At 46.8% G+C, this 15,411-nt stretch overlaps 1 protein-coding gene across 2 annotated transcripts in view; it reads right to left on the reverse strand.

The window, feature by feature from the left end:
• LOC132915472 (homeobox protein php-3-like) overlaps positions 1–15,411 on the reverse strand; it is a 79,678-nt gene that overhangs the window by 36,550 nt on the left and 27,717 nt on the right. For both annotated transcript variants that reach the window (XR_009659874.1, XR_009659875.1), the window contains exon 3: positions 4,693–4,863. The gene's annotated coding sequence lies outside the window, so the exon portion shown is untranslated. The remainder of the gene's footprint in view (positions 1–4,692; positions 4,864–15,411) is intronic.

Below are 15,411 nucleotides of genomic sequence, written 5' to 3' on the forward strand. Positions count from 1 at the left end.
GGAAAAATTCGAACGGCTTTGATAAACGAACCGGTGGAACACGCGAGGCGCGTAATAAGCATTGGTCGCGAGGAAAATAAATTCTGCAGCTTATTAGACACGAAACCATGGAAGAAACAAGAGAAACGACGTTAAGGAGCGAAGGGGAAAAGAAAAAGAGAAGAAGGACGAACGAATCGTATCGTGGAAAGCGCAAGAGGCCAGCTCGCGATAAAGAGTCGCTGCGTCGAAGCGGAATACGCGCGCGATTCGTGTAGAAAATGGTGACCGAAGAAGCACGGGGAATTCAAATAAATTCGAGGTCGTTCCGTAAAAACACGGACATGGGATAAACTTTACGACATTATACCCCGTAAGTTATGAATATTGCGGCTCGTACGGTTGATTAAGTGGACGAGCGCGACCGGCAAGCTTTCGTACTCGGGCTGCTCTCTATCTCCGCCAAATCGCAGTCGCAGTTAAGTGGAAGATATCCGACACCTCTGGCGACGCTGTGCTCTAGACGCGTCCAAAGCTCTCTCTTTCTCACGCCCATGCATCTAGCCGCCATTACATTATCCAGGCTAACGGGAAACCATCTAGCATCCTCTGTATGCAGCACGATTAAACGCGTCTCTACGTTTATGCTCGTCTCTGAATCTCTATCATCTACCAGCGTTTCTCGATCGTAAAACAACAGATATTTAGGGATTCGCTAGACGAGGCGGCTTCCATCGACCTATTAACCGGGTTCGTCTTTCTCATTTATTTTGTGTAATTACACAACCAGAGGTTAAGAGGCTAAACCTCCACGTCTTGAAATTCAATCTTGAACTTTGCTCGGAGTAACCAAATTTATACATGGACGAAGCTCAGTTTCGGTCAGGTCGGCTTTGATCTCTGCTCCTGTAAATATGACACGCCTTCGTCTTTGATAGAAACGTGATCTCAAGAAAGGAATCGGTGCATCGCGTGGATCGGTCATCGAGCGACGAGTCGACGCATCTTCTTCGAGCTAATGCCTCCTTAGTTGGCGCTTTCCATCTCCAACGTTTACCTTTGGTAGAAGTTGGATCTTAAAGTCACGATTCAAGGAACCGAAGGAGAAGGAGATCGGAGGAAAGCGCGAGGCAAACTCTGGTAGAAAAAGAATCGACGGGAGAGGAGAAAACGGCTCTCCCGCCAAGAAGAGCGCGCAGCAGTCGAGCCCTCGAATATAGCTGCAACATCAAGTATCAACAATATTGCCTCGTGGCCTCGGTCCTTTGACATCTGAAAAATAAGACGAGGACACGGTATCCGCAGGCTCCCTCCCTTTCCGACTCGGTCGTTGCAGAAAGCCTGCTGGAATTCAAAATGGCTGGCTCGCGTGCGTGGGCAACCCGGTAACACCGTGGTCGTTCTCTCGACTACGCCGCACATGTGTCTCTCCTTTGGCCGAAACGTTTCTATTTCTCCGCGTTGGCATCGCGTTTCGCGAACGCCTCCTTCGCATCGATTCTGCTTTCTCAATTCCGATGTCACTGTACCATTCTATGGAATACAGAGTCGCACATGAAGTGGAAAGCTATGGTCGCAGCGGACACGCGTTCCGACGAACGAAACATCCGAAGACGGAGATGCGTACGCTTGTAAGAGTCTGTATACAGTGGCTACAAAAAGTATCGACACGCTGTAACCTTTACGTACCGATTAATTAAGTCCCAGTATGTTATAAAACTTCATATGATTTGGTATCTCGGTTGCGTGATCTCGTATGACCGCAAGACTTTCATACCGCGAAAATAAAAGTGTTTCGTTGGAAAATAAGGACGTGCCTCGATACTTTGCATAGCCAGTATATAAATACTTCGTTTCTTTGAAGTATCTGTCGAAACACGCATCTACCGTGACCATAGCCCGTTTATAGTTTCGTTTATTCCAAGGAAGAAGATGCAACTTTCATCGAGTCCGAGAGAAACGAATCAGTTTCCCTCGGAAAGCTTAAAAGACACGTAGCTTGGCAAGGGAATTGGCCGAAGAATAAGTTGGACACGATCCGGCGTTACAGGTACGGCTGTACGAGGCTGTTGATCAGGTTAGGTTGGGCCTGGGCTGGGTTCTGGATTCCCTGGTGCACGCTCGTAGGTTCGCACCAAATCGTGATTCCCCGAAGTGGGGATGTCGAGTGAAAGGAATAGCCGAAGGAGGTAGAACCGAGAGAGGAACGAACGGATCGAAAGCGGGAGAACGCCATAGTCCGACGGCGGCCATGCTTCTCAACGCGCGCCGCAAAATCGTTTCCATCTTTGAACACGTTTCCCATGACCTCCTCGATCGGAGAACCCGTTCACGATAAAATCGAAACGGTATAGCGCGTACCTTTTATCGAACGATATAAAAACGAGAAATCGATAAGTTTTTGCGACGACACACGCACGCACACGGTGTAGATCAAATTCGTGGTGACCAGGATCAAGCGTCGTATAAATAAAAGGAAAATTAGAAAAGTTTCGAAGGAACGGCGAATTCTCCTTCGATGGTTACGCGGCAGGCATCAAAGCGGTAACACGCGTTCGAAAATTGTATCAAAACTTACAGAAAATTCCAATCTACTTTATTACGCGCAAAATTAAACTACCACCCGGGTCGATAAAGGCGTTGCTCTATTCTGTTGCTGTTCGAACGAAACTATCGCGTATCAATTAGTAATCAAATTAAAAAAGGGAACGAAACAGAACTTTTGTCGATACGATAGCAGAGAATGTTCGATGAACTTCTCGGGCCTCTTCTATCTATCCGTACAGCGGATAGAAAGCAAAGCTTGCTGTCGGCAAATAATACAAAAAGGTAAAAGAGAAGAGTCAGCTTCGCCCGAATCGGTGTTTTCATCGCGACAACATAAACCAACGTTGTAAAAACATGTTAGTCATATATGGCAACGGTATACACACGGACATCGGAATATCCATTTTTCTCGTACAAACAGAAACACAACGCGCCGTAACCGCCTACCCGTTCGACCACCCCTGGAACACTCTCCGTCTCCTTTTCCAACCTTCATCCCCCTACTCCTGCGCCCCTTGGCTATTCCATCTCGTCACGCGTCCCATTTTTATTCAAATTCATTTGGGAGCTCCTCCGAGCGTCGGTCGAGAGAGCGCTGGCCGGTTCGCCAGTTTACAGGCTGGTCCTCTCCCTCTGATTGCATCTCGCTTCTCCGACCTGCAACGTTCACCTTTCTCTTCCCCTCGTTTTCCATAAATTTTGTATTTTATCTAGTCTACCCGGCTGCAACGTCGCTGTTTCGCCACTTTATTCTCGTACTGGGGTCCAGACTTTGGACCAACGGATCGCCAGGCTTTTCTGCGAGTTAGCAATTACGGTTCGTCGATCAAGGTTTCGTTGATCGACTCCGAAGTTAGTACGCGATTGGTGAAGTAACGATCGAAATTATCGACCGTGAAATTTTGCGGGTACTTGTTGAGGAGGTAAGATTTTATTTTGGAAATTATAGACGGTGTAAAATAGATTTACTCGAGTCGAGTGAAGCTTGTGACGCGTCAATATCGTTTGTAATTCGCTAAATTTGATTACTTTGTAAATATATACCTGAAGATGGTTTATATGAATCATGGTAAGTGATTCTCTGATAGTATGACTAACGCGTAGCGGTTAAGCCGTAATTCCCCTCAATAAATAGACAAGTTTACCATCAGTCGTATGGACTCTTATCCATGAACAAGGTACTTGTACATTTATTCCATAAATTTCAAAAGATAAGAAGAAAAGCTAAAGTCGAAACGGCAGACACGAAAGAAGGTAATTAGTGGCAAACTTTAATTCAGCTTCGACGTAATTATCCATCTATTCGACGGTTGATTCGTGAAGTTTCAGGGGCATGACCGCGCGTGCACGTGGAACAGGATGGCGTGTGCGGTGCGTGCGTGAAAAGGAGTAAAATAACGCTGAACATGCGCGCACCATCGGCCGATCGTAAAAGCAGAGGGACCGGAACGAACTGTACGCGTTGATAGTTCCTACACATACGGTTTTCTTTCGGTCGCGTTTAATGAAATTGCCTTTTCGTGGCGGGAATTCCGGGGCCCTAATGAAGATCATACGGCTAACCTCGCTGAAATATAGCCGCTGATAGCCGATGATAAAACAAAGCCCCGCTGGATCGCATTAAATCCATCCTAGGACGGGGATGGACGAAGAAAAGACGCCACGACATCGACGACGCGAACGTGTCCGACCGTTAATCTTCGGATTACGACGACCGCCTTCTAGAAACGTGACATGGGATTTCTTCTTCTTAACGCTGCGCTGTCGCGGGAAAAACGAATCGCTCGAAGCTTCCGGATGCGTACTTTGCCCTCCAAGGAAATAAATCTCGCGTTTCGATGGCATTATGACGCTTACAGGGGTTTCGTTTAGACAGTCGAAAAATTCGACAAAGATTCCAAACTATTTTCTACATGCCGTACGACTCTGCTGTTTTTAAGAAGTTTCGTTATTTTCATGACTTGAAGAAGGATGGAATCGGTGATCCCCGGCTCGAGGAGAAAGTAATAGCTCGCGTAATTCGAGTCGTGAAACGGTAAAAACGCGTAATACACGCTTTTAAGAATGTCGAGCAACGGAAGAGAAAAGCGTATCACGTAGATGCCTGTAATTCTCGCGATACGATCGAGAAAGAACAAGGTGAAACGAAATGAGAAATCGACTCACCTTCCGGCTGAAACGACAAGGGCGATGAGATGGTTGCGAAGCGACGACGGTGCAGCGTCGTCGAGCGTCGCGACGGTTGCAGGGCCGAGGGAGGGGATGCCGCTGCCCTTTTCCCTTCCAAGGGTTTCCACGGCCCGAGCGGCTAGTCCATGCCGTCTCGTTTTCCAGCTGCTGAAACATCCAATGCACGTTCAAGCGATTCGTAACGTGGCCGCCGGCCAAACACATCGGACAGTGCCGCTCGTTCCTCGGCTTTGCTCGTCCACCAATGCTTCTCTCTCTCTCTCTCTCTCTCTCTCTTTCTCTTTCTCTCTCGTTCGCCGCGCTCCAAAGCAGAAGAACCAGCCTCGAATCGCGTTTCTGTCTCGAATCACGATCCAATCCCGAGAGAAACGCTTCCTTTCATCGTTTGGTTCCTCCCCTTCCCGCCGATTATACTCGGGCACTCGTGTTCAACTTTTTACACGCGATAATCTACGCGGTCGTCGGGCCGGTAGCGCTTTCCGCGTTGCACTCACTGTAACGTGACCGCGCGTTGCTGTCGCCGCTTGATCTAAAGATTACATAGATCGTATAGATCGTCTATACAGACTGTATACTCGTGAAACGTGCAACTCGCGAAGCAACGACCCATGTCCTCCGAACGATGCTTGGCCGAACCGAGCGGGACGAAGCACGAAGCGTTTCCTATGCACACGTGGCGTCGATTCGCGATAAGAAAAGCGAAGAAGACGAAGAGTGGCGAGACTGGAATCGAGGCGAAGAGCGATGAAAACGCGCGAACCTGACGTTAGCGAATCTGGCGATGCATCGCGTTGGCTGAGTTGCGACTGCGGCTGCCGGCGCGGCGGCGAGTAGCGAAGCGAAGAGATGTTACAGCTCTGTACACGCATTGGCGAACGTAACGGAACGGAAATACACGCGAGGCGAGCCAGGCGAACGAGTTAGCTCGCTGCCAAAGCTTGGCAGGTCTACACTATGCGTGCAGCCCAGGCCAGATCGCCGGTAGGTACCGCGGCCAACGGGATATCTACTACTATGCTCCAACTGTACCGGCCTTTTCTATCTCCCTTTCTCCTCTATTTTCCTCTCGCTTTCTCTCGCTGGTCGCCGCGTCTCGCGGCGGTCGGATCTCTCGCCAAGCCGACGGAACACAGGCCGAGAGCGGATTTGTTGCGAGCGACACGTAATAACGACCGCCTCTCTTTGCCTCGCACACGCTAGCGTCGCAAAACCGTAGGATGGAACCCGGTCGAAGCAGGCCAATCAGGCAGCCACCGTATCTACCTGCGGACTGCCTTCTGTGTAGCACCTGCGGCCAACGTGGCCAGGCCTTGTAGGTACTTTGTAAAATGCCGGCGACCGTCGATGACAGATCACCTCGGCCTCCTCTAACCCCTAGCCCGTCTCTTTCCCTTCTGGCGATACTCTCCGAGCCCTTCACCTTTCTCCCTCTCTCCCTTTTCCTTTGGCTTTCGCCTATAATCTTCCTAAAACTTTTATATCCTATTTACCAACGCTTACGTTACTTAATGTTTCTCTTCTCTATGTTAATGTCAAAGAGAGAATATCGAACCTAATATCAATTGAATATCAATTGCTGCGATTTTCCATAGTCGATCGCAATTTTTATTTCGTTTCATCGGTTTCATCGGCGTTTCTTCGGTAATTCATTTATAATTACGATTAAAATTATTCATCTACTTATCTGTATCTGTATCAGCGATACCCGCTGAGCGTTACCAAGAGTTTGTCAACCTTTTAGCAAGAGTGACCGAGATGGAGACCGTGTTTGTCAGGGTTTCTCGGAAAGCGAGAAATTTCCAATCCACCTCCACGATCGCGAGGACGGAAGATCTCGAGAATCGAACTAATTGCGAAGGGAAACGAGTGGCCAGTGCGCGAGTCGCAGCGTAGAACGTCGCTTGATTGAGTCACTAGTCGCTTTTATTTCGTTGCCTATTACCCAGCCTGGAGGCCGCAAATGCGAAACAAAGGCTCTCTCGCCATTGATTGAACTCGCTTGTCTCTCGGAAACGTTTAGCGGTCGAAATTGGCGGTGCTTTGGCGCTTTCTCGCCGCGATGCCGGCTCCCAGAGACCGCTCATTATCTCTATCACCATCGTCATCTTCTTCATCGTCACGGGCATCGTAATCATCATCGGTATCGTGGCGAATCGGACCGCGAACGCGCCACCCGTTCTCCGATGCCTCCGCGTCGCTCGTAAAAATATCCGAGGCCGTTTGCGGAACGCTTCGAACGGGCATAAACGGTCCGCAAAGCACATGGAATGTCAGCGTTTATCCTGGATACGTGTATTGTTCTTATTCGCGGCATAATACACGTGCTTTCCTCAGTTACTTAACTCCCACCCCCGAATTCTTAATTTTTTTATATTGACTTACAGCGGCGGCAAAAGCTGCCCAAACATAGCGATCGATAAGAAACGAGAGCTCTTCTCTCGAATTAAAAAGATTCGTTCTATCCATTTGACGCTCTAATAATTTTTGGAGAAGGAGACATTAAATCATCCAACTTTCATCCCCAAGTTCGCGATTGCAAGAATTTTTGTCGATTATTCGTATTATTTGCATTTGATTGTTTTGGTTTGCATTGTGTTTGATCTTTTGCTTTTAGATCATAAAGTAGAATTTCCCTCGTCAGTCTCGCATTCTCCTGCGATATTTGTAAAAGAAGATAACATTGAATTTCGTAAATCGTTCGAAGAAAGTTCGAGCACTCGTTTCTCTCTAACGAAACCATAGAGGAACACTCCTCGTTCATATCGAGCCTATCAGCCAAACGATAAAAATGTCAAATATATTCGTTGCCCTCCACAGACCGGCGTACAACGTCGAATACTTTAATTAACACGGTTGAAAAGGGAAACGGGGCTCTCTGTGAGAAGGAATTTCGAAAGAATCGCTGGCACGGACCGCGTGCGGATTTTAATGTTAATTCCAGCGATTGGCTCGCCCTGGCTGTGTCGAGATTTCAGGTCCAACCCACGATATCTTAATAGGTTGCCTGCTACTCCAGTCGCATGATGGCCGCTCGTTTATTTTCGATCGCCTGCTTCGCTCTCCGACAAGGCTTCTATTCAACGAAATTATTAGCTACGAGGATCTGTTACCGCTATCGAGAGGAAAAGCGAGAACACGATAGCGATAACGGTTTCGTCGAACAACGTCATTATCGAGAAAATTCATGCTCCAGTCTTTGGAAAACATACTCCATTCTGCAACAGGAGCGTCGTTATTTTTCAATTCTATGAATTTTCGTGATTCTTCTGGATCGCAGATGTTCGTGCATCGTAAAAATACCTCCTCGTTATGATGTTTAGCGAGCGAAACGAATCAACGATCGGGCGTTATTTCTTCGATCGTATTAACAAAAAGAATAAATTTGCCTAAAGAATAATTGAAATCAGACTATTAAATTTGAATATCCATCTCGTTTGTATTTTTCATATCGATAGCGCGACATCGAGCGATTACAAGAAATCCAATACACGTTGTTTTCTTTCAAGAAATTAAGGTAAAATTCAATTGTTCGCCGTTATAAATAATTCAATACGTTACGAACTTGGTACAATTTAAACTGTGTGCTATTTAAAGACTCTCAGGGACTCGATAGAGATATGTGTATGCAAATCGAGTAGACAACCTTCTTTTTTGTCACGTTTAAAAGAAACAAATGGCAGAAAACGATAAAAAATTGACCGCTTAATTGTGCGCGAGAAGTGGCCTACTCGCTTTTACGTCGATCCGCCGCGTGTTTTATGTTTATTATTTTATAGCAGTGTAATCTGTGGACGGTTAGGCTTAAATAGACGGCCACCGTGTTTAAATAATGACACTCGGCAGGTTTGTAAAGTCACGATTTATCGTTGATCGTCGTTCGTCAAAGCAACCGTTCAAATACAAAGTTCGAGGCTATGGATTTGATAAATTTACAACCTTAGGAAGGGAATCATAAAACTACGGTATACCTGGCGAGGATAACAGGCATGTACCCACGAAACTCATTGCTAATCTCTTCGTATACCGAAACAATGTTCGTACCTTAAACGTTCCTTGTTGGACGGTAGATTCCTCGAAAATGTGAAACAGCCACAAAGCATGGAATTAAAACGTAACTGGACGAAATATATTTCCAGGTATATTAGAAACGTCTACTACGTTTCGAAAACATTCTCACCGTTACGTCGAAACGACAGTGTGTACATGCGCGCAAGACGCTCGAGGCAATTGAAAATGAGCCGTAGATGGACGTTGACGATGCATCAATGGCCATTTAATGGATCAATGGTCAATAGGTGTCAATTCGATGTTACAAGTCAGAGAAAAGGTCGACAGGGGTTTGTTCTTAGCGCGTTACGATATTTATGTTTACCGTCGAGGGTATTCGTCACAATTATCGGCTGTTTAAATTGACGCCGGCTGATTCGTGTTCGGTACACGAGGATACACTAGACGGTGTTCGCGACTCGGTCCACTCCTGGCACGCTGTTGCAGACCAGAGAACCAGGCAGAACATAAGAGCTCATAAATGTGAATTTAAGAGGCGCAATAAAAACACATTGAAATTGAGAGTGAACGAGCTAGAGCACGTGCTCCCACCGTAAGATTCTCTCGTTTCCTGATATTCGAAATGTTTAGGAAACACATCGTCGTCCCCCTTCTTCTCTGCTTGCTTTATGCTCGCTGTATTCTTTAATCAATCGCATCGTCTTCCATTATAAACCTTCGTATCGTTCAAAAGTATCGTATAATCGCCGTTGGCTACGAAATGCAAGATTCCAACGACGAGCGAAACGAAAGAATCGCTTTACAACCCCCGCTGGACGGCCATTCGCACCCTAAACTCGCTCAATGTCGACCGGGATATTTCGGAAAGCCATAATCCGCATATTCTTGCGTTCCGGTCGAAACAGGCCGTTTGAACAGGGCCACGATCACCTCGTAAAAGCCCGACTAATGCGTTTTCACTTTCGTCGTCTCGAGGTTATGCAAAAAACGTCACAGGGAAAAGCTCAACCCTTACGATTGTTTACCTTTGTCGGAACGATGTTTCGCCTTGGATTTGTCACGATGCGGTTTTTTCTGCGGCCGACCTCGAACGAACACCGCTCTCGGGCCGATATAAAATGCGTTGCTTATCTAAAATCGACCCTGAACGATCGCTATTGTAGTAACGTCACGAATGATTTATACGTCGCTCTAATTTTCTACTATCTGGCAATTTTGGAGGTAACGTTAACGAGATATCGACCTTTTCCAATACGAATTTTTATCGGATAAAATTTAGAAAAATTAGATATTACGAAATATATCTTGGTGTTTGGTCGAACGTATCTTTTATACAGTTTGTGGATGGATAGGTGCGGCGAATAACGTAGCCTGGTAAGAAAGTGCAAATTCCAGGCAAGCCAGTTGGCAACACTGCTTTCCTCGCAGAGACGCAGTATCGACCGCGGCCCCCAAAGGCTAAAGCATCTCAACCTCCGAGTTTCTCCTTCCTTCTGCTGTCTGAGCAACCTCCAGGATCCTCGACCCCTTCACCCTTTTACGGCCTCGACGGCAAACAAGACGACTGAATTCCATCGAATAATTAAAGCGAATCAAACGCTTATCATTCCGGGACTTGCTACATTTTGCCCACAGAACGCTTCGTTTGTTTATTTATCACGATTTTTGCCACCGCTTTTAACGGAAATTCCTCCAATAGGTATGTTTCGGTAAATACAAGAAAAATATTCGCTTACTCTCTTATCGTACATTCACAGCCAACGATTTTTAAATTCTTCATTACATATTCTAAAAGAATCCACATTTTCTAGCGCTTTCATCGCCGTTTCCACAGTTTCAGCGTAGCGTTTAATTGTGTCGAGACAACGAACGGCACGTCGCATCCTAAATTACGCGTTATTCGCAGGGAAAGCGTTAAACACCTTCACGACGATGTAATCCGTGACAACTTGTAAAGTAGATAAGACGCGTGCACAGGTGTTCACGAATATTCGACATGCACGGATACACCCGTGCACACGTACGTAAGTACGCAACGAGAAGACTCTACGACCAGTTTATGGTCTCTCAACGTTATATCGTCTGTGTATATCTCTGACAATTCGTCGCTAATGCTTTCGCCATTAGTTCCGATTGCATGGCGTGCCTGCCGTGCCGCGGACACGCTTAACCGCCAGAAATTATGCGGACGATTCACCGGGTCGGATCGGTTGCTTGTTAACAACCACAGAACTTTCGTTAGACGCTTCGTCCACCAACGAATTCACGAACCCAAGAGGCTCGATCGACGAAAGTCCCCCGATCAGACGGGACGATAATCTTCAAATTCAACGTTCAATTTTACACAGAATAATCATGTTTAACGTAATAACGAGCAAATAAGACAGTATCTGATACTTGGAAGGAAAAGTATCGAAAATGAGAAAATAATTCAAACTCTAGTAAAAAGAACTTGATAAAATAATCATTACAATGCCTCGTGCCTTATGATTGTGACGATGCCTTTGTTTGAAGAGAACGTTTGACGTTAGACGGAAAGACACGTAAAAGAAAAATACGTCCAGATCACGTAAGAAAGTGTTACATTCGCAACTCTGAGCGTCCGGACTTTAATCGCCCATATTTCATATCCTAACAATATATGACAAATTCTTATGGCAGACAAATATCGTATTACAACTTGCGAATTTTTTCTCTGGCGTCTTGAGCGAATCAAGTTAGAATGCCACTCGTCTCGAGGAGAACATTGAACGCGCGTAGCTGGTACAAAAACCGTGCGATCCGAATCCACGAGAGGGTAATTGATTACACGAGTCGAGACAGAAGAAGAAGAAGAAGAAGACAGGCGAAAAAAAGGCGAGGTAGAATGAAAACGGGAGGCAAGGGTGGGCAGAATGCAGGCGTAGGAACCGAGCTATCTAATGGATGCGAATATATCGCTGTAATAAATTTCGCAAAAACCCGAAAGGGGGAAGAGAGGACGAGCAGGGGTTTGCTCGGTCGGCCAGTTTCGCGGCACAGCGGCCTAAGGGCATGGTTCTTGCGCGAACAAGGAGGAACGACGAAGAAAAGCCGAAGGAAAGCGGTCAAACGAGAGCGTGGCGAGGCGGTCACGTTTCCGTTACGTACACTCGACGGCCATGTTTCCCCCGGCTCGGCCAATCGGCTGGCTGCTTTCGTAGAAGGGCTGAAACAACCCTACGGCCAGCGGAGCTCCACCCCTCGGGAACGTTGCTCCGACGGATCAATAGAGAGCTGCAACCCCCGCTACACCGTCGCCCCCCGGAACACGCCGTCAGAGCAAAGCTACAGACTATCCACGTCGTTTCCTAACCGTTTCGAAGGGAAGAAAGCCTGCAAGCTGACTTTAAAATGCGTTCGCTTGGTTGGAGATTGTACCGCTTCGAGGAAACGTTGTTGTTTAAGCACAGCTGCTCGTTTTTTTAGCGCTATTTAACTGCAACTCGCCGCCGAGCCTCCACTCGATAAATGGATACCACCATCGTCGTCCAAGGGATGACCGTAAAGTCGCAGATAAGACGACGATAGGAATAGATTGAAAGTGGGTTGAAGGGTAACGGTAGAATAACAAATAGCAGAGCAGTGGTTTGTTTAATATTCGTCGGTCTATACGAGCGAGAATAGAGCAGACAACTTGAGAAATGACTTTTCCTTGAAAGATCTTCGAAACGCGCTCTCCCCGCTTTAAAAACCTGAGTATTCTTCCACAAATAGTATCTCGCGTCTTCGTTCAAGCCTGCATTTCGATGAATGAAAATATTTATTTTAAGCTCGGAACTGGTGTCGACCGTTCGCAGCTAGAAATTCTCCCCTTAATAAGATCGTATCTATCCAGAGGCGGTTTGTATCTGATGGGAAACGAAGTGAGCGACGTTCGCTTGAAAAATGCATGGCCGTCGTGGCGGGGTGTTAGCGTGTACGTAGCAACGACACCCCATGGTATTTCGAATACACGGCATACGGAATACCAACAACGCTGGTCGCACGTTCCCCCGCGTGGGACCTTTTCGCTTTGAAATGGAATTCCGTCAGCATCCACCACCCTACCTTCGCGCGACCTCGCGCGGGAACATGGCGACCGCTTCCACGAACGCCGCCGCAGAAGCATCAACCGACGACCACGTTGCCTTGCGAGACGTGCTATGTGGAAACGAAGGGGTGTGGAGGGATGGTTAACAGGGCTGAAGGTTGCAAAGCGAGGGGAACAGAGGGGAGAACCAAGGTAAGAAACTACGGCGAAACAAGGCAGATCGTCTTAATTTCAAACGGTTCGCGTAATGAAAACTTTCCTCATTAAGGGCCCCCTTAATGTTCGCCCGCCATCTTGCTGCTAAATGCAAGACAAGAGTTTCGGAGTTTCTTGAACGCGCCAGCTTTACTCGGACCAGAGAATTTAGTTGGCGATTGGATCGCACTGGTGTCAGAACCCTGAATATTCAGTTACGTAGTTTGAAACCGACAGATTCCGAGCTATATTTATTTAAAGTTTCATGAACTTTGTACCGACGAAAGAGTCTGGAAATTAGAAATGCCTGCAATATGTAACCGAGTTCGCTGTCGAAGTAAGGAAGAATCGATAGATAGGACGAAGCAAGAAGAAACAAGGATGATGAAAGGAGAAGACGCCTGTAAGAACGAGCAGCGACCGTGCGTAGGATCCGCTCTTTGATTATCCGCTGCTTGCTATAATAACGAGTTCATAAAGATGTTGAGGCGCATGCGCGTGCAATCGGCCGATCTCTCTTCCTCTCTTTCCCTGGCAGACCGTGTTCTTTCGTGCCTCAACTTGGAGAGCACTCACACGCATCGAAATAATATTCCCCATTTACATACTTATAGGCTCACACAGTCGTGAATCGAAGTAGAACCCTCCTTCCGAGAAGCTTACTCTGTCGGTTTACTCTGCTCTTCCATTCCTTCGTCTCTTTTCGTTCTCACCAGCGTGTTCTGCCCCTAGATCTCTCTTTGTCTCTTTCTTTCTCTCTCTCTACCCTGCACAACCATTTTTTCTTCTTTCTCCCTCTCGGAATCCCCTCCAGATTCTACTCTCGAAGCGTATTCTCCCTTGCTCGTGGTAAACGAGTCGAACGCCTCGTCTGCCTCTTCCCTCTCGATCCTCTCCATCTTCCATCCTCGCTTCTTTCGGCCGAGCAAGCTCTTTTCTCGGTCTTATTTCGTCTTTAATCTCTATCATACGTTTATGAGGCCGCATAACCACGAATCGAAAAAGAATCCTTTGGACGAGCAAAACCATCGCGATATTCTTCTCCGTTCTTCTTCCTGTTCATTTCCTTCGCCTTCCTTTTCTCCCTGCTTCCAAGTCTTCCCTCGTCCTTGGTGGCTTCAACTGTCTCAATCTCACCGGTGCGCTTATTCCCTCCTCTCCGATCTTTAGCAACGTTTCATTACACTTTGTTAACTCTCGCCTTCCCTCCTCCGACTCGTCTTTCCTCGCAACTTCTCATCGTATCCTCCTTTACTTTTGGAAGCCATCCTTTCCGCTCGAGCTGCGAGCTACCTCCGTGGTGAATAGACGCCGCACAGGTCGAGACATCTTATTTGAAACAATGTTCCTCACTCGCCCGTAAATCCTCATTTCAAATCCCGAAACTCATATAAAATCTCGCTGTGCCAGGTCCGAACCCTTTCTGTTAGTCGTTCCTGCTCGACCCTCGCCATGACCTTCGTCCGATTCCACGGCTCTCTCCGACCAGCATCGTCCATTTCGCTTCGTTTCTCCTTTGATATATCGTTTTTGTGAAACGTGGCCACGCTGTATCTGCTTTGCGCACGACTCCTTCGCTCTCTCTCTCGAAGAAAACTATGCTCCACCTTTTTCTCCGAGCGACGTGCGTATTGCAAAGAACAAGTAGAAAGATTCGGAATGATGACAGAATGGAATTGCCGTGAGCAATGGAATAAACGTGGCAAGAAAATGTTCGAGAGACGACGGTGGATGAGAGGACTTAATCTCGTTTAATGGCAAGTTCGCTGGTAATAGGTACGATGGAAAAACATGCGCAAAATGTATCGTAAAACGATGTTATTCATGCAGAGGACGATACGAAGGAAGATCGAATCACGACGAGGGTTGAGATTTATAGAATAAACGACCAGTCAGAGAACCACTTAGGCTAAGTATAATATGGTGGTCTGAATAGAACACAGGATGGTGGAATGTGCAGTTAGAAAGACACCATTAATCAACGATAAACGAGCCGAAGACTATAAACATTAAGTAAAATAAATCCTTCGATTAAATTCCGCTCATAAGGTCGAACCGTTTAATAAAAAGAATCGTTTGAAGTAACAAAACGAAACGAGCAACGGACATAAAGTGTGACGCTGTTTGAAAAAAAAGGAAAAAATCACATTTAGGCACGTATTGCGGGTTTCCTTGACACGCTGGTCTCCTTGTTTTATTGAGATTCCTTTCCATCCGCGAAGAATGTTTCGCTCCAGGTGAACGTTTTACTCGATTGGAGAGAGCCCGCGCCGTTCCGTTACGTCATGAAATCCTTGCTGCGATAAATCAGCTGGGCCGAAACTCTGCGACACGTGAGTCGTAATATTTAAGTTAATGACTCGGTATAATAAAGTTAATGGCTTTATGATAGCCGTCTCGTGGGACAGCGCGAGACCGTGGCGACGACCGTCGCGGAGACA

This window comes from Bombus pascuorum, chromosome 17 (assembly GCF_905332965.1).
Source record: "Bombus pascuorum chromosome 17, iyBomPasc1.1, whole genome shotgun sequence".
NCBI classification, from domain to species: domain Eukaryota; kingdom Metazoa; phylum Arthropoda; class Insecta; order Hymenoptera; family Apidae; genus Bombus; species Bombus pascuorum.